Source organism: Pseudorca crassidens, chromosome 8, assembly GCF_039906515.1.
Source record: "Pseudorca crassidens isolate mPseCra1 chromosome 8, mPseCra1.hap1, whole genome shotgun sequence".
Taxonomy (NCBI): Eukaryota; Metazoa; Chordata; class Mammalia; order Artiodactyla; family Delphinidae; genus Pseudorca; species Pseudorca crassidens.
Genome location: NC_090303.1, coordinates 72,691,208 through 72,709,042, shown reverse-complemented (window position 1 = coordinate 72,709,042; position 17,835 = coordinate 72,691,208). Strand labels below are relative to the sequence as shown.

Genomic DNA, 17,835 nt, shown 5'->3' with positions numbered 1-17,835 from the left:
TATTTTAAATACATGTTTTGTGAGAGACTAACATATTATGTAAAGGAATAATAATTATTATTTTTTTGCTAAGCAGAATCTTCATCCAATCATTTGATTTATGAATGGGAGATTTCACTAACAGTCTTGGGTTTTCCAGTCAATCCAGTTTTTAGCAGAGCAGTTTTTCCATGGTATAATTTTTAATGCCTTGTCTAGTTTTCTTTTTCAAATGACTAATAAGAAAGGCTTTATTTTCTCCCTACTTTTTCCTCAACAAAGTGTTCTGTGGCTTAATAATTCTCACATAGACAAACTTGCTTACAACTTTCTGCAGGGATACTTAATCACTTTATGAGCATATTTGCTGCTCAGAAGCAGTGCTGAATCTCTTATTTTTAGATCCCAAGGTTGTTACCCTGTAAGTCAGCTGGGTGAACCAAAACAAAATAAAGAACATGACATCTCTGGGTTTTTCTTTGGAACAGCCAGGTATCCCGAAATCAGATGGTTAATTACATACAAAAGCCACCATTGCTTGATTGATTTGTTCAAGAAGGATTTTAGGTATATACAAAGATACAGTGTAGCAAAATAAAAATAATATCCAACTTGTAGGAAGAATGGAAGGAAAAGAACATGAAGGAGGAAAGAAAGAAGGAACCAGGAATGAGGGCAAGACACAAGATACACGAGGTGGTATCCACTTGCAAAGGATGAACTTAAAATGTGCTCTAAGCTTGAGCCATCAAGGAGAAAACTGTATTTAATTACAAAATTGACAGTATCTATGGGGAAAAAATGAAGCATTAGTAAAGAAGTCTATCAAGTTTTGATTTGCAATCTGAGAGGAAGAGAGGGGATCCTTTTAAAAGGAATGAACAACAAGCTCCCATCGTTACAGGAGACATAGCAAGGACTTACTCTCACCGTGTCTAATGATGTCCCTCAGAGAGCAGCTGACATATCGTCTGTGTTGTAAGAGGAGCCTCAGGAGTGGGAGAGAATTAGGTGTTGAATTACGAATAATGAAAGTTAAGAGCCCCAAGTATATCATTACAGTTTGTTATTTATTGAAAAATAGAAGGTAATAAAATAAATAGTACGGCACACAATATTTCTATGTTGTGATTTGTTTTAGAGCTTAACAAGCAGGAACGGCCAGTTAAAAATCCCTGAAATTCACGTGTGGCAGACTGGAAAGAACACTGGATTGAAGTGAAAGCCTGAGTTTGAGCTCCAGCTTCCCTAACTTTTTTTTTTTTTTTTTAATTCAGTCTCTGTAGAGACTCTCAAACATTGCCAAGGCTGACTATATGTCACACCCTTTCAGCGTTAGAGAGAAGTTTTCAATTAGCAATAATTGCACCTCGGATAAACCTCATTAGCTAAGATAGAGCCACTGTGCAAAGCTGAGCTTCACTAACTTCTGTCTGATTTTGCTGGGACAGGTCATGGATGTTCCTACTGAGACCCAGATTTCACACCTGTAAAAAGGAGTTAATAATACCTATTCAGAAGGTTTTTCTGAAGATTAAGCAAAATATTGCATATAAACAGCTTTTCACTACATTATCTGAAATACTCATTTCTTTATATTATCTACAAATCTTTTAACTATTTTTTCAAGTATATTGAAAATTATTCTATAACTGCTCCACATGATAATTTATCTTTATGTGAATTCACAAATAGTTACATACATAGAGACCTACTGAAAGATATTTTAATTGTTATTATAATAATAATGCTCACAGTTATTTGAGTTCCTAGAATATGAACATCAAGCTAGTAAATGCTTTATGTGTTTCACCCTCTGCAACCTGAAAACAATGTTTATAAAGCAAGGGTTATTATTCTACCCATTTTATAAGTTATGAAGTTAAAGAGATAAAGTTACTGAGCTGCGGTTAGAAATGGAAGTTTGTTAGAGGAGAACAGGGCAAAACTAAAAGACATTGTATGATGGAGGGGAGAAAAAAGAAATATTTAAATACAGAAAATGTCTGTTACACAACAAAATTAGACCCTTGAAAATTATTGGTACTTATTGATATCTGGTGTGAAATTCTTTTACAAGGACATATTTGAAGGCCAATTTAAAAAACTATGTTTGGTATCCAGTAAAAGTTTTCAGGAAACTTGTACAGCATCCCAGTCTTTAATGTTCAAAACTCTGGGAGCCCACACAGGCCTCTAGATCTGACATCCATCACCAAGAGGGCCAGGTTCTGCACCAAAGCCTTCCGATGGCTAATCTGAGCTTTAGGGTGACATTAAAAATCATCATACTTAGTTCCTAAATATTCGTATCTTGTTGTATATATTTTGGGAAGAATCCTTTCTTTTTTTCCTTTCAAAACAGAAGGTTAGTTTTTAAAAGTTCCCAAATAAAAATTCACCTTTACATAAATTCACACCTAGGTATCAGGAAGGACGCCATTTGCTTTGTTCATTTTGGGTTAAATTTTGTTCCAGGAAAGGAGAGAAGGAGAAATAGAGATCTACCTTGTATTCTGTCCAGGGGTTATGGAAACCCAAACAGACAACAAAATAGAATGCTGAATAACTTAATAATGCTAAAAGTACTAAAGAAATGTAAGACATTATTATTTTACCTGGAACAGCAAGTAGGCTCATAAGATTATAATAGGCTAAATTAGTTGTATTAGTTTGCTAGGCCTGTCATAACAAAGTACCACAGACTTAAACAATAGAAATGAAATTTCTCACAATTCTGGAAGCCAGAAGTCCTAGATCAAGATGTTGGCAGGGTTGGTTTCTTCTGAGGCAACTATTTTGGTTTGCAGATGGCTGTCTTCTGCCTGTGTCTTTACATGACCTTCTCTCTGAGCCTGTCAGTATCCCAGTCTCCTCTTCCTATAAAAAACACCAGTCATATTGGATTAGGGCCCACCCTAATGACCTCATTTCAATCTAATTGCCTTTTCAAGACCCTATTTCCAAATACAGTCACATCTTGAGATACTTGGGGTTAGAACTTCAAATATGAATTTGGGGAGAGGGGAGATATGATATAGCCTGTAACATTAATATAGTGTAAACACAGGGAAAGAATGATATCACATGTTACAGCCTAAATATTTAAAAATAAATATTAAAAATAGCACTGTAAATACTGCATAGTAAACATATGTCAATAATGACCTTAAAATTCCTGAAGAATATCAATTTGCTTGTATGTCACAGTTGTAAAAGCCAGCTGCACAGGAGATTGGTTCTGTATTCCTCCCATCATCACCCAGCAATCCTTATGTGTTTATTGCTAGGAGCTGAGACTCAAAAGGGAAAGAATGTACAGACCCTAGGGACTTAATATCTAATTGCAGCAACAGTATGGATGTTTAAGAGAGAAAGAAGAATAAATAGCAATACAAGTTTGCATGTCCTAAATTCCAAATGGAAGATTAGCTGTCTTCCTGATTCTGAGGTCATACCAGCCAGCACTGTGTTGATTTCTAAAGGATTCCAAGAGAAAACTAACATTATTTAAATATGCAGATAATTAGTGGGATAGAATTTCAAAAGAAGGAACAATAGCGATGAACCTTTTGAAGGCCCCTGATTCCAAACTACTTGCTCTTCCTTTACTTCTCAATGAAGAAGAAATAAAATGTTAAAAAATGTTCCCAATTATTTAAAAGTGCCATTATTTGGCATCCATTCAACTGAGGTTTTGCTATAATAGGGAATGATCATTAGATTAAGAGATTTTTTTTTTCTATACTTAGTTGACGTGAATTCAGCAAATACAGTTTACAACCCAAGAGAAAACAGGGCTGTGTTATTTTGACTACCTGAATCAGCCTTAATGTCTTTTTACTCGCATGAAGATTTGGCCAAAATCACTTCCCTATTTCACTGTCAAATGTGGGAGGGAGGACGGGGAACAACTTTTGTTACATTCTATGTGTACAACTATTAACAGAAGTCTCTGATGGAGTAGATTAAAAAATACAAAAATATATTACTATGATCAAAATAGTAAAGTATTTGATTTTGTGGGTAGAAGAACTTAGCACTGAATTAATTCGAGTTCCTGTTAGCATTTATCATAGTGAGTGAAGATAACGTCTTAGTTTTAAGCATATAGAGTCTGTCAAAAGAGGAATTTAGGGAAGTAGTGGTTAAATGCCCAAACTCTGGAATCACAGTGCCTAGACAGGAAGCCCCTAACTCACAACTTGCACGTCCTTGGGCAAATTGCTCTTTCTCTCTAATGCCTTACTTTTATTATCCACAAAAGAGGATAATAATGGCATCTGCCTTACAAAATAACCACAAGGATTTAGTTACAGAACACAGGAGGAAAATGCTTAGCACAAAATTTACAATAAATGTTAGCTATTATTGGTAGCCAATAACTTAGAATATATCTAACATTTTGCTTTCTAAATAATGGTTTTCAACCTCATGAGCACATCAGAATCATCTGAGATTTTCTTTTTTTAACTCTAATACCTGGTCTTATCCCTAGAGATGTTGATTAAGTTGGCTTCGGGTGTGGCAAAGACATCTGTGAATTTTAATAATTCCCCAGGTAATTCCAAAATGCAGTTAAAGTTGAAAATATTTGATCCAAATAACCCACACAGATGTGTAGCATCAGACAGCTCTGTCAGTATCCAACGCAGTGTCAGAGTAACTTTCTCTAAACTGTCTTCTGTATAACTGGTCCACCAAGATGCTCCCTAAAATAAAATACAATAAAAAGTAACTTAGAGGAGCTTCAAGATGGCGGAGGAGTAAGAAGTGCAGATCACCTTCCTCCCCAAAATACATCAGAAATACATCTACATGTGGAACAACTCCTACAGAACACCCACTGAATGCTGGCAGAAGACCTCAGACCTCCCAAAAGACGCCCTCAGGCGACCTACACGCAGAGGCGGGGCCGAATCCAAAGCTGAATCCCCGGAGCTGGGCAAACAAAGAAGAGAAAGGGAAATTTCTCCCAGCAGCCAGGAGCAGCGGATTAAATCTGCACAGTCAAATTGATGTACCCTGCATCTGTGGAACACCTGAATAGACAACGAATCATCCCAAAATTGAGGTGGTAGACTTTCTGTGATTTTGTCTGTATAGCTTTGCTTTTACCATTTGTCCTAGGGTTCTGTCTGTCAGTTTCTTTCTTTAATATAGTTTTTGGCACTTGTTATCATTGGTGGATTTGTTTTTTGGTTTGGTTGCTCTCTTATTTCTTTCTTCTTTTTTCTTTTATTACTTTTCAAAAAAATTTTTAATAATTATTTTTTATTTTAATAACTTTTTAATTAAATTAAATTTTATTTTATTTTATCTTCCTCTTTCTTTCTTTTTTTTCCTCCCTTTTATTCTGAGCCATGTGGATGACAGGCTTTTGGTGCTCCAGCCACACATCAGGGCTCTGCTTCTGAGGTGGGAGAGCCAAGTTCAGGACACTGGTCCACAAGAGACCTCCCAGCTCCATGTAATATCAAATGGTGAAAATCTCGCAGAGATCTCCATCTCAATGCCAAGACCCAGCTCCACTCAATGACCAGCAAGCTACAGTGCGGGACACTCTATGCCAAACAACTAGCAAGACAGAAACACAAGCCCACCCATTAGCAGAAAAGCAGCCTAAAATCATAATAAGGTCACAGACACCCCAAAAAACACCACCAGACGTGGACCTGATGACCAGAAAGACAAGATCCAGCCTCATCCACCAGAACACAGGCACTAGTCCCCTCCACCAGGAAGCCTACACCACCCACTGAACCAACCTTACCCAATGGGGGAAGACACCAAAAACAACAGGAACTATGAACCTGCAGCCTGTGAAAAGAAGACCCCAAACAAAGTAAGTTAAGCAAAATGAGAAGACAGAGAAACACACAGCAGATGAAGGAACAGGGTAAAAACCCACTAGACCAAACAAATGAAGAGGAAATAGGCAGTCTACCTGAAAAAGAATTCAGAGTAATGATAGTAAATATGATCCAAAATCTTGGAAATAGAATGGAGAAAATACAAGAAACGTTTAATAAGGACAAAAAAGAAATAAAGAACAAATAAACAATGATGAACAACCCAATAAATGAAATTTAAAATTCTCTAGAAGGGATCAATAGCAGAATAATTGAGGCAGAAGAACACATAAGTGACCTGGAAGATAAAATAGTGAAAATAACTACAGCAGAGAAGAATAAAGAAAAAAGAATGAAAAGAATCGAGGACAGTCTCAGAAACCTCTGGGACAACAGTAAATGCAACAACATTCAAATTATAGGGGTTCCGAAGAAGAAGAGAAAAAGAAGGGGACTGAGAAAATATTTGAAGAGATTATAGTTGAAAACTTCCCTAATATGGGAAGGAAACAGTTAATCAAGTCCAGGAAGCACAGAGAGTCTCATACAGGATAAATCTCAGGAGAAACACACCAAGACACAAATTATTCAAATGATCAAAAATTAAATACAAAGAAAAAATATTAAAAGCAGCAAGGGAAAAACAACAAATAACATACAAGGGAATCCTCATAAGGTTAACAGCAGATCTTTCAGCAGAAACTCTGCAAGCCAGAAGGGACTGGCAGGACATATTTAAAGTGATGAAGGGGAAAAACCTACAACCAAGATTAGTCTACCAGCAAGGATTTCATTCAGATTTGATGGAGAAATTAAAACCTTTACAGATAAGCAATAGCTAAGAGAATTCAGCACCACCAAATCAGCTTTACAGCAAATGCTAAAGGAACTTCTCTAAGCAGGAAACACAAGAGAAGGAAAAGACCTACAATAACAAACCCAAAACAATTAAGAAAATGGTAATAGGAACATACATATTGATAATTACCTTAAATGTAAATGGATTAAATGCTCCAACCAAAAGACATAGGCTGGCTGAATGGATACAAAAAAAAAAGACCCGTATATATGCTGTCTACAAGAGACCCACTTCAGACCAAGGGACACATACAGACTGAAAGTGAGGGGATGGAAAAATATATTCCCTGCAAATGGAAATCAAAAGAAAGATGGAATAGCAATTCTCATATCGGACAAAATAGACTTTAAAACAAAGACTATTGCAAGAGACAAAGAATGACAGTACATAATGATCAAGGGATCAATCCAAGAAGAAGATATAACAATTGTAAATATTTATGCACCCAACATAGGAGCACCTCAATACATAAGGCAAATACTAAGAGCCATAAAAGGGGAAACTGACAGTAACAAAATCATAGTAGGGGAGTTTAACACCTCAATTTCACCAATGGACACATCACACAGAAAAAAATAAATAAGGAATAAACAAGCTTTAAATGATCTTTTTTATTTTTTTTGCCGTACGCGGGCCTCTCACGGCTGTGGCCTCTCCCGTTGCAGAGCACAGGCTCTGGACACACAGGCTCTGGATGCACAGGCTCAGCGGCCACGGCCCACGGGCCCAGCCGCTCCATGGCATGTGGGATCCTCCTGGACTGGGGCACGAACCCGCGCCCCCTGCATCGGCAGGCGGACTCTCAAACACTGCGCCACCAGGGAAGCCCTAAATGATCTTTTAAACAAGATGGACTTAATTGATATTTATAGGACATTCCATCCAAAAACAAGAGAATACAATTTCTTCTCAACTGCTCATGGAACATTCTCCAGGATAGATCATATCTTGGGTCACAAATCAAGCCTTGGTAAATTTAAGAAAATTGAAATCGTATCAACTATCTTTTCAGACCACAACACTATGAGACTAGACATCAATTATGGAAAAAATCCATAAAATATACAAACACATGGAGGCTAACAATACATTATTTAATAACCAAGATATCACTGAAGAAATCAAAGAGGAAATCAAAAAATACCTAGAAATAGGGGCTTCCCTGGTGGCGCAGTGGTTGAGAGTCTGCCTGCCGATGAGGGGATGCTGGTTCATGCCCCAGTCCGGGAAGATCCCACATGCTGCGGAGCGGCTCGGCCCATGAGCCACGGCCACTGAGCCTGCGCGTCCGGAACCTGTGCTCCACTACGGGAGAGGCCACAACAGTGAGAGGCCCGCGTACCGCAAAAAAAAAAAACAAAAAAAAACCTAGAAACAAATGACAATGAAAACATGATGACCCAAAACCTATGGGATGCAGCAAAAGCAGTTCTAAGAGGGAAGTTTATAGCAATACAATCCTATCTCAAGAAACAAGAAACATCTCAAATAAACAACCTAACCTTACACCTAAAGCAATTAGAGAAAGAAGAACAAAAATACCCAAAGTTAGCAGAAGGAAAGAAATCATAAAGATCAGATCAGAAATAAATGAAAAAGAAATGAAGGAAATGATAGCAAAGATCAATAAAAGTAAAAGCTGGTTCTTTGAGAAGGTAAACAAAATTGATAAACCTTTAGCCAGACTCATCAAGAAAAAAAGGGAGAAGACTCAAATCAACAGAATTAGAAATGAAAAAGGAGAAGTAACAACTGACACTGCAGAAATACAAAGGATCGTGAGAGATGACTACAAGCAACTACATGCCAATAAAATGGACAACCTGGAAGAAATGGACAAATTCTTAGAAAAGCACAACCTTCTGAGACTGAATCAGGAAGAAACAGAAAATATGAACAGACCAATCACAAGCACTGAAATTGAAACTGTGATTAAGAATCTTCCAACAAACAAAAGCCCAGGACCAGATGGCTTCACAGGCGAATTCTATCAAACATTTAGAGAAGAGCTAATACCTATCCTTCTCAGACTCTCCCAAAATATAGCAGAGGGAGGAACACTCTCAAACTCATTCTACAAGGCCACCATCACCTTGATGCCAAAACCAGACAAGGATGTCACAAAGAAAGAAAACTACAGCCCAATATCACTGATGAACATAGATGCAAAAATCCTCAACAAAATACTAGCAAACAGAATCCAACAGCACATTAAAGGGATCATACACCATGATCAAGTAGGGTTTATTCCAGGAATGCAAGGATTCTTCAATATATGCAGATCAATCAATGTGATACACCATATTAACAAATTGAAGGAGAAAAACCATATGATCATCTCAATAGATGCAGAGAAAGCTTTCGACAAAATTCAACACCCATTTATGATAAAAACCCTGCAGAAAGTAGCCACAGAGGGAACTTATCTCAACATAATAAAGGCCATACATGACAAACCCACAGTCAACATCATCCTCAATGGTGAAAAACTGAAACCATTTCCTTTAAGATCAGGAATAAGACAAGGTTGCCCACTCTCACCACTCTTATTCAACATAGTTTTGGAAGTTTTAGCCACAGCAATCAGAGAAGAAAAAGAAATAAAAGGAATCCAAATCGGAAAAGGAGAAGTAAAGCTGTCACTGTTTGCAGATGACATGATAGTATACATAGAGAATCCCAAAGATGCTACCAAAAAACTACTAGAGCTAGTCAATGAATTTGGTAAAGTAGCAGGATACAAAATGAATGCACAGAAATCTCCTGCATTCCTATACACTAATCATGAAAAATCTTAAAGTGAAATTAAGAAAACACTCCCATTTACCATTGCAACAAAAAGAATAAAATATGTAGGAATAAACCTACCTAACGAGAGAAAAGACCTGCATGCAGAAAATTAAAAGACATTGAAAGAAATTAATGATACAAATAGATGGAGAGAAATACCGTGTTCTTGGATTGGAAGAATCAACATAGTGAAAATGACTATACTATCCAAAGCAATCTACAGATTCAATGCAATCCCTATCAAACTACCACTGGCATTTTTCACAAACTAGAACAAAAAAATTTACAATTTGTATGGAAACAGAAACGGTCCTGAATAGTCAAAGCAATCTTGAGAAAGAAAAACGGAGCTGGAGGAATCAGGCTCCCAGACTTCAGACTATACTACAAAGCTACAGTAATCAAGGCAGTATGGTACTGGCACAAAAACAGAAATATAGATCAATGGAACAGGATAGAAAGCGCAAAGATAAACCCACGCACATATGGTCATCTTATCTTTGATAAAGGAGGCAAGAATATACAGTGGAGAAAAGACAGTCTCTTCAATAAGTTGTGTTGGGAAAACTGGACAGCTACATGTAAAAAAATGAAATTAGAACACTCCCTAACATTATACACAAAAATAGACTCAAAATGGATTAAAGACCTAAATGTAAGGCCAGAAAATATCAAAGTCTTAGAGGAAAACATAGGCAGAACACTGTATGACATACATCACAGCAAGATCCTTTTTGACCCACCTCCTAGAGAAATGGAAATAAAAACAAAAAAACAAATGGGACCTAATGAAACTTAAAAGCTTTTGCACAGCAAAGGAAAACGTAAAGAAGACAAAAAGACAACCCTCAGAATGGGAGAAAATATTTGCAAATGAAGCAACTGAAAAAGGATTAATCTCCAAAATTTACAAGCAGCTTATGCAGGTCAATAACAAAAAAACAAACAACCCAATTCAAAACAGCAGAAGGGCTAAATAGACATTTCTCCAAAGAAGATATACAGATTGCCAACAAACACATGAAAGAATGCTCAACATCATTAATCAGTAGAGAAATGCAAATCAAAACTACAACGAGATATCATTTCACACCAGTCAGAATGGCCATGGTCAAAAAATCTAGAAACAATAAATACTGGAGAGGGTGTGGAGAAAAGGGAACCCTCTTGCACTGTTGGTGGGAATGTAAATTGATACAGCCACTATGGAGAACAGTATGGAGCTTCCCTAAGAAACTAAAAATAGAACTACCATACGACCCAGTAATCCTACTACTGGGCATATACCCTGCGAAAACCATAATTCAAGAAGAGTCATGTACCACAATGTTCACTGCAGCTCTATTTACAATAGCCAGCACATGGAAGCAACCTAAGTGTCCATCAACAGATGAATGGATAAAGAAGATGTGGCACATATATACAATGGAATATTACTCAGCCGTAAAAAGAAACGAAATTGAGTTATTTGTAGTGAGGTGGATGGACCTAGAGTCTGTCATACAGAGTGAAGTAAGTCAGAAAGAGAAAAACAAATACCGTATGCTAACACATATATATGGATTTTAAAAAAAAAGAAAAAAAATGGGCATGAAGAACCTAGGGACAAGACAGGAATAAAGTCGGAGACCTACTAGAGAATGGACTTGAGGATATGGGGAGGGGAAGGGTAAGCTGGGACAAAGTGAGAGAGTGGCATGGACATATATACACTACCAAATGTAAAATAGATAGCTATTGGGAAGCAGCCGCATAGCACAGGGAGATCAGCTCAGTGTTTTGTGACCACCTAGAGGGGTGGGATAGGGAGGGTGGGAGGGAGGGAGACGCAAGCAGGAAGAGATATGGGAACATATGTGTATGTATAACTGCTTCACTTTGTTATAAAGCAGAAACTAACACACCATTGTAAAGCAATTATACGCCAATAAAGTTGCTTAAAAAAAAAAGTAACTTAAAAGGGATGGATACAGGGCTTCCCTGGTGGCGCAGTGGTTGAGAGTCCGCCTGCCGATGCAGGGGACACGGGTTCGTGCCCCGGTCCGGGAAGATCCCACATGATGCGGAGCGTCTGGGCCTGGGAGCCGTGGCTGCTGAGCCTGTGCGTCTGGAGCCTGTGCTCCACAACGGGAGAGGCCCCAACAGTGAGAGGCCCGCATACCGCAAAAAAAAAAAAAAAAAAAAAAAAAAAGAGATGGATACAGAATCAACTAAGTTTTATTTTTTTGAAGTTATAACTCCCATTTTTATTAATAATATTTACTCATTTTAACAATATTTCTAAGTTTCAAGCCATGTAATTTTTTGGTTTTGTGTTCAAATGTAGACTTTTCACTCTTATACCTTCAGAGATGAGTTGCATAAATCAGTTGTGAAAAATACTAGATTCATCTGCTCTGACAATATTCCTTACTAGTCAATTAAAGATTTAGCTTAACTTCTAAAACTAAAAGATACTGCACCTTTCTTTGTGAAAGAAGTAGTAGCCATTTTATTCAAGAGTACTGATGTCCAATTATAGATAATTTTATTACAAAATTGCCACTATTCAGAAACAAGACCAATAAGTCAAGACAATCATTAAGTCCTGCAAGAGAAGTGTGAATTAATAAATGTAACTGAGAACCACTAAGTCAATGAGTAATGACCATATCATATACTTTGCTCAGTTGTTTTAAAAATCATTCAGCTGTACTTGTGACAGAGGTCTATTATTCATGATGCCACTGGCATGACATCAGGCCCAATAGACCTACATAATAACTTTGATTGAATGCATAATTATTTAATTATTGTAAAGTTATTAAATACATAAAACTTTTACTGTGTCCATATGCAGCAAAGAGTTACCATGGCAGGCTGACACCACTCTCCTTAGAAAGGATTGCTTACAAGGCTGGCCCTTAGCTGGCATCAGAACCTGGATTTGGGGAGTGTTTCTGCCATTCCCTAATTGATGAGAGCCGCTCACTGCGCCTATAAACTGTCTGGATAAACCACATGGTTTGTGTTCAACACCTGCTTTCCTTCTGGGAGTCTGGAATTTTGGTACATGCTATGCAGAGGCTGCCACGTGACTGACTTCCAGTTAAAAGTCTGAGGACTGAGTCTCTAATGAGATCCCCCGGAGACAACATTTCACACGTTGTCACAATTCAACCATGGTGGAATTAAGCTCACGCTGAGTGACTCTACCAGGAGAGAACTCTAGGAAGCTTGTACCTGGTTTCCTCTGGACTTTGTCCCATGTGCCTTTTCCCTTGGCTGGCTTTGCTCTAGTAATCTTAGCCTCAGTATGACTACATACTTAGTATTATGAGTCTTTGTAGGAAATCACCAAACCCAGGGGTGGTCTTGGGGACCATGACACAGTCCAGTGTAGGTCCAAAGAAGAGGACCTGTGCCTTAAATCTCTTTATATTTCTTATAATATATAACGTATTCTTATACATAACAGATAATCATATTTTGTGATTTTATATATTATCCTCCTAATATACCCAAACCAGTCTAAAGATGTGTTGAATCTCTACTTCAGTGTGACTTAACATTGGTGAACCGGTTAAATGTCAAAAATATATGTGATAATACATGTACAATTCAAACAACAAATGAAAAGTTTTGGGCAGGTTCAAGTAACAGAGTTGGATAGAAGATTGATTACTTTGACCATTTACAGTCTGCAGCCCTCCAATTTGTTTTAATGATGTCTTGCTAGTTCTCTCCCTGCAAATATCCTAAAGAATATCCTGAGCATTCTTAATTTGAATTTCTTTTTTTGTTAATTTACCCATCTTTGGAATGTGTGACTGATAGAGAGGGCAGGCATTTTATCAAGCTTCTGTGTTATTTAATGACAGTTCTGTGATGTGTCAAATAAACAATCCATGCTTCTTTATACTTTATACAATTCCTTTAGAACCAATCTTACCTATTGGCCAATAGATCAAAAAGCCTGCCACAGAAAACACTGATACAAAAGAAACATTGAAATATGATCAAAGAAGGCCCAAGGGATGAAAGGAGTCAGTGAGTTGGAGAATATATCCAGGTTAAAGAAAGTTCCAGGCCACCCCTGATGTCAAAGTACTTTTCTAGTCTTGATCTTGAACTTGTTCAGAACATCTCTCTTGGGCCTTTTCTCTCATTATTTTGGGGATCAAAACATCTTTTTCGACATGTCTGAGATGCTGCTCTGCGGGGTCGAGCGCCATGTCTGTGCGCAAAAGGCGGCAGACGCGTGGCCGCCCCTCAACTGTTTGATAATATGCATATCTCTTGAAGATTCACTTTTCACCTAGTATATTAAAATACTGGAGAAGTTCTGCTTCAAGTAAACGTGTTTATTGCTGATGAACTCAGATTTCCCCCAAGTTTTTCATAATAAGAAAATCCTGGGGCTTCCCTGGTGGCGCAGTGGTTGAGAGTCTGCCTGCCGATGCAGGGGACACGGGTTTGTGCTCCGGTCCCGGAAGATCCCACATGCCGCGGAGCGGCTGGGCCCGTGAGCCATGGCCGCTGAGCCTGCGCGTCCGGAGCCTGTGCTCCGCAACGGGAGAGGCCACAACAGTGAGAGGCCCCCGTACCGCAAAAAAAAAAAAAAAAAAAAAAAAGAAAAAAAAAAAAGAAAATACTTCCTTGAGGAATATTTAACTTTCTGCTCTACAACATAATGGTAAATGTCACCACTATGTTACCATAGTGGTAAACTATCACTCCTATTTTCTACAATATCAATTAATTAATAATTGTGTAATTAATACGTTTATTAACATCTACTAACCAGGCCCTGAGCTAGGTACTGGGAATTTAAAGCTAAAAGGCACAAGGTTTGGCCATTAGAATCACCCACGGGGCATTTTTTTTAGTGTACATGTATCTGGACTTCACACCAGGCCTACTAATCTATGCGAGCGGACCTGCCAAGATGTATTCTTTAACCTTTTACTAGGATTCTGGTAATGAACTGGGTTTGGAAACTGATCCGTAACCTAGTTTTTCATATTAAGCCAACCTAGTTCTGTTCTATTTTGCAAATATCAACGTAGAAAACAAAGTTCAAAAGAGAAACTATCGAATAATCATAGAAAAAGAAAGGAAACTAAAGAGGATAGACAAGAAAGGAGATAGAACAGCACCATGGAGATGCAGTGCAACTGAGCAGTGTGCTTGCGTGCTGCATACGTGTGTGCCTGTGCTTGACTGTGCGTGTGTGTGTGTGTGCACCCACACGTGATGAGATTGATGACACTGGCTGGGGAGGGAGCAAGAAAATAGGTACACTCTAGGTCCTCCACGGGCTAAGAACAGATCTCTATCCTTTATCAGAGTCATAACAAACACCTCCTATACCTTAGCTAAAGATATTGAGGGGAGTGGAAGAGGAGGAAAACTGTATAGGAGGAGTAAGATGATTATAAACTTGGGAACTGAATAGTTTAGGACAATGGACTTCAAACTTGTTCTGATGGCAGAATTGTTAGGAATCAGCTTGCTCTTTGAGGAATGATATGAAATACTGATGGGCTCAGAATATACAGACACACTTTTTTCTAAGTCAGGCATTACCATTTCCTAGTGAAAGCAGGTGATAGGGTGCAAGGTAAATACAAAGGAAAGGACTTTTGAGAATGTTACTGTGCTTCCTAGAATACAACTCTATTAAAGGTGGGACCTTAATACTGCACGGTCTCATTTAGACACGGAATCCATTTTTAAAACAGCTAAACTTAGAGAAACAGAGAGTAGAATGGTGGTTGCCAGGGACTGGTGGATGGGAAATGGGGAGCTATTGGTCAAATGTCACAAACTTCCAGTTATACGATGAATATGTTCTGGGGTTGTAATGTACAGCATGGCGATTACAGTTAACAATACTATATTATGTACTTGAAAGTTGCTAAGAGAGTAGATCTTAAATGTTCCCACCACAAAAAAGTAGTTTTGTGAAGTGATGGATGTTATGTGTACCAAGTCATAATGTCATACACCTCAGACTTACACAAGTGCTTCTCAGTAAAGCAAGAAAATGTGGTGGGTTCTTATTGGGTTTCAGCTTTTATATCTTGGTGTTCCTTAAAGAGTTTGACTTTTAGGTGATATGCTTAACTACATCTCAGATTAAAACATTACTTTCTAGAATTGAGTCAGAGAAATTGTCCACCTTACTTCTGGAATTCTGTGGGGGAAAATATGCCCATTGTCCGAACATTAGATGTTATGGGTCTAAGAGCACAACTTCAATATTAGACAGACATGGTAGATACAATACAGATGTTGGAATTTGTATTTTGAGGAAGAATACCTGGATATTTTAGGAAGAAGGAGTGGATCTTTTTAGGAAGAAAGCCAGATCTTTATGACATTATGTGTAACCTTCAAAATTCACTTATGAAGTTGTGAAATGAAAATTAATTTAAAACTCAACTTCTATAGACATATAATTTCAATAGAAAGAAGACGTCACCATCAGAGCTACTCATATGGGTTTAGGGATGCTGCCCCATACTTCCTCAGAGATGAAAGGCCCGAAACATGGCTGCCATCTTGTGGTTCACAATTAAGTAGGCTTTGGAAATACTCACAGTGGCTACTTTCTGCCAGAAAACAAAGACTTTCAGACAACACTGGACCTGGGATAGGAGCAGAGGCTTAAAGTCTTGGATACTCATGGAATCCAGATGCTGCAAAAGTGTTAGTTTCTAAATGCTGAGAAATGGCAGAGATTAAGTGAGGAACTATTGGGAGGATTCTCTGATATAAAGTGATCTTGACTTGATTTCTTTGGAAGATACCTAGAACAAATGTATAGCAGAGTGGATAGGGGCTGGGATCTAGGGTTGCAAGTCAACAAGAGGGTTGAAAGTGCTCCAGCCCTGTGTTCACTATGAGCCTTTCATCAGCAGACAGAAGAATGCGACTTGAAGGACAGGTCTTGTTCTACTTCAAAGTTGAAGAGGAAACAAATTATAGCCAAGATTTATTAAGCAAACTTGGACTTCTTTGTAACCCAAAAAGATCTCTCTGATTTTCTCTGTGGCTATCTTGGCCACACACCAAAAACAAGTTTGAGTGATGGAGCTCAGGGTCAAGATGCTGGGAAGATTTTAGCAGATGGGAAGGGTTTTCCAGTCTCTAGTAGCTCAGGATAACTTCATTCTTCAACCTTTGAATAAAATTTCCTACAATCCTACGAAGCCCAGTTTTGGATTGAAGGCTGAATGCCTTGATTTACTTTTACTATGCAGGAGCATATCATAATGAAATTCCCTATAAGCAACTGGATACTTGCCCCTAGCGTTTAGCAGACACCAACCATGAATGAAACAAATCCAGTAACTACATGAACGGGTGTCAAAGAAATATGTTTTAATTGTTATTGTTATTTGAGAGAGGAAAAGTGCTAAGTGAAAGGCATCAGAGAAGCTGTGGGGACATGAAAATTGTGGAGGAAACAAGAAGGGGTTTAGGAAATATTAAAGTGAGCTTTGAATTAGGGTGCATTTCATGTTCCTAAAGAGATACAAATGAAGATTGAATTCTTTACTAATGCTTTGGCTTGGACTAAATGTGGGACACATAATTTTGGAATTTGTGTCTAGGTTATAGAAGAGTTGTTGAGTCCCATCTACGTTGGGCGGGCGCTGGGTCAGGTACATACTTCACATAAATTACTCCATTTCCTTTTCAGAACAATTTTATGAAGCAGAGAGAGGTAACTTCCTCTAGTAGGTGGCATAATTAAAATTTCAAACTAGGCTGGACTGACTCTATAGCACATGTTATTTCCACTACACCAGGAAATCATGAATCATTCTCTGCTGATGTATGTTTTTTATTATGTCTAACTAGGAGCAGACTTTCAGAAGCAGCTGACAGTAGTTATTCACTGTCAGAAGCAGCAGCTCAGTAAAAATGATTACCATGTATATTTGGTAAACATTATTATTCAGGTAAACAGTACTAAAAACCTCATTCAGCAGGTCAATTCATTCACATACTTTGGCTGCATTTTGCAGCCCACTCATCATGATTGGCCATCATGATAAACTACTTTTCAAACGAATTAAATATTTCATAGGGCACACAGAAACATTTCTGGTCAACTCGTTTCCATTATTAAAATGTGTCTTTAAATTTTTTTCTACCTTTTCCATGTTGTATAATGAAGCAATGGAACATTTTATATCAAGTACAGTTTTGTCAAGAGCTGGGTCAATTTCAAGGCTCCTTTTAAGGAAAAATTTAGTCCTTCCAAAAGGTACTCCCTTGGCCCACTTCCATGTGCAAGTGGGCTGGCTTACTGAAAGAAAATATATTTTGAGTTCTTAAACTTCTACACCATAATATTAATTC

At 37.9% G+C, this 17,835-nt stretch overlaps 1 non-coding gene across 1 annotated transcript; it reads right to left on the bottom strand.

Moving 5' to 3' along the window:
* Positions 1–1,256: 1,256 nt before the first annotated feature.
* Positions 1,257–1,393, bottom strand: LOC137229586 (U4 spliceosomal RNA). The gene has a single exon (XR_010945746.1). It is a non-coding gene; the product is annotated as a U4 spliceosomal RNA (small nuclear RNA).
* Between the last annotated feature and the right edge of the window lie 16,442 nt (positions 1,394–17,835).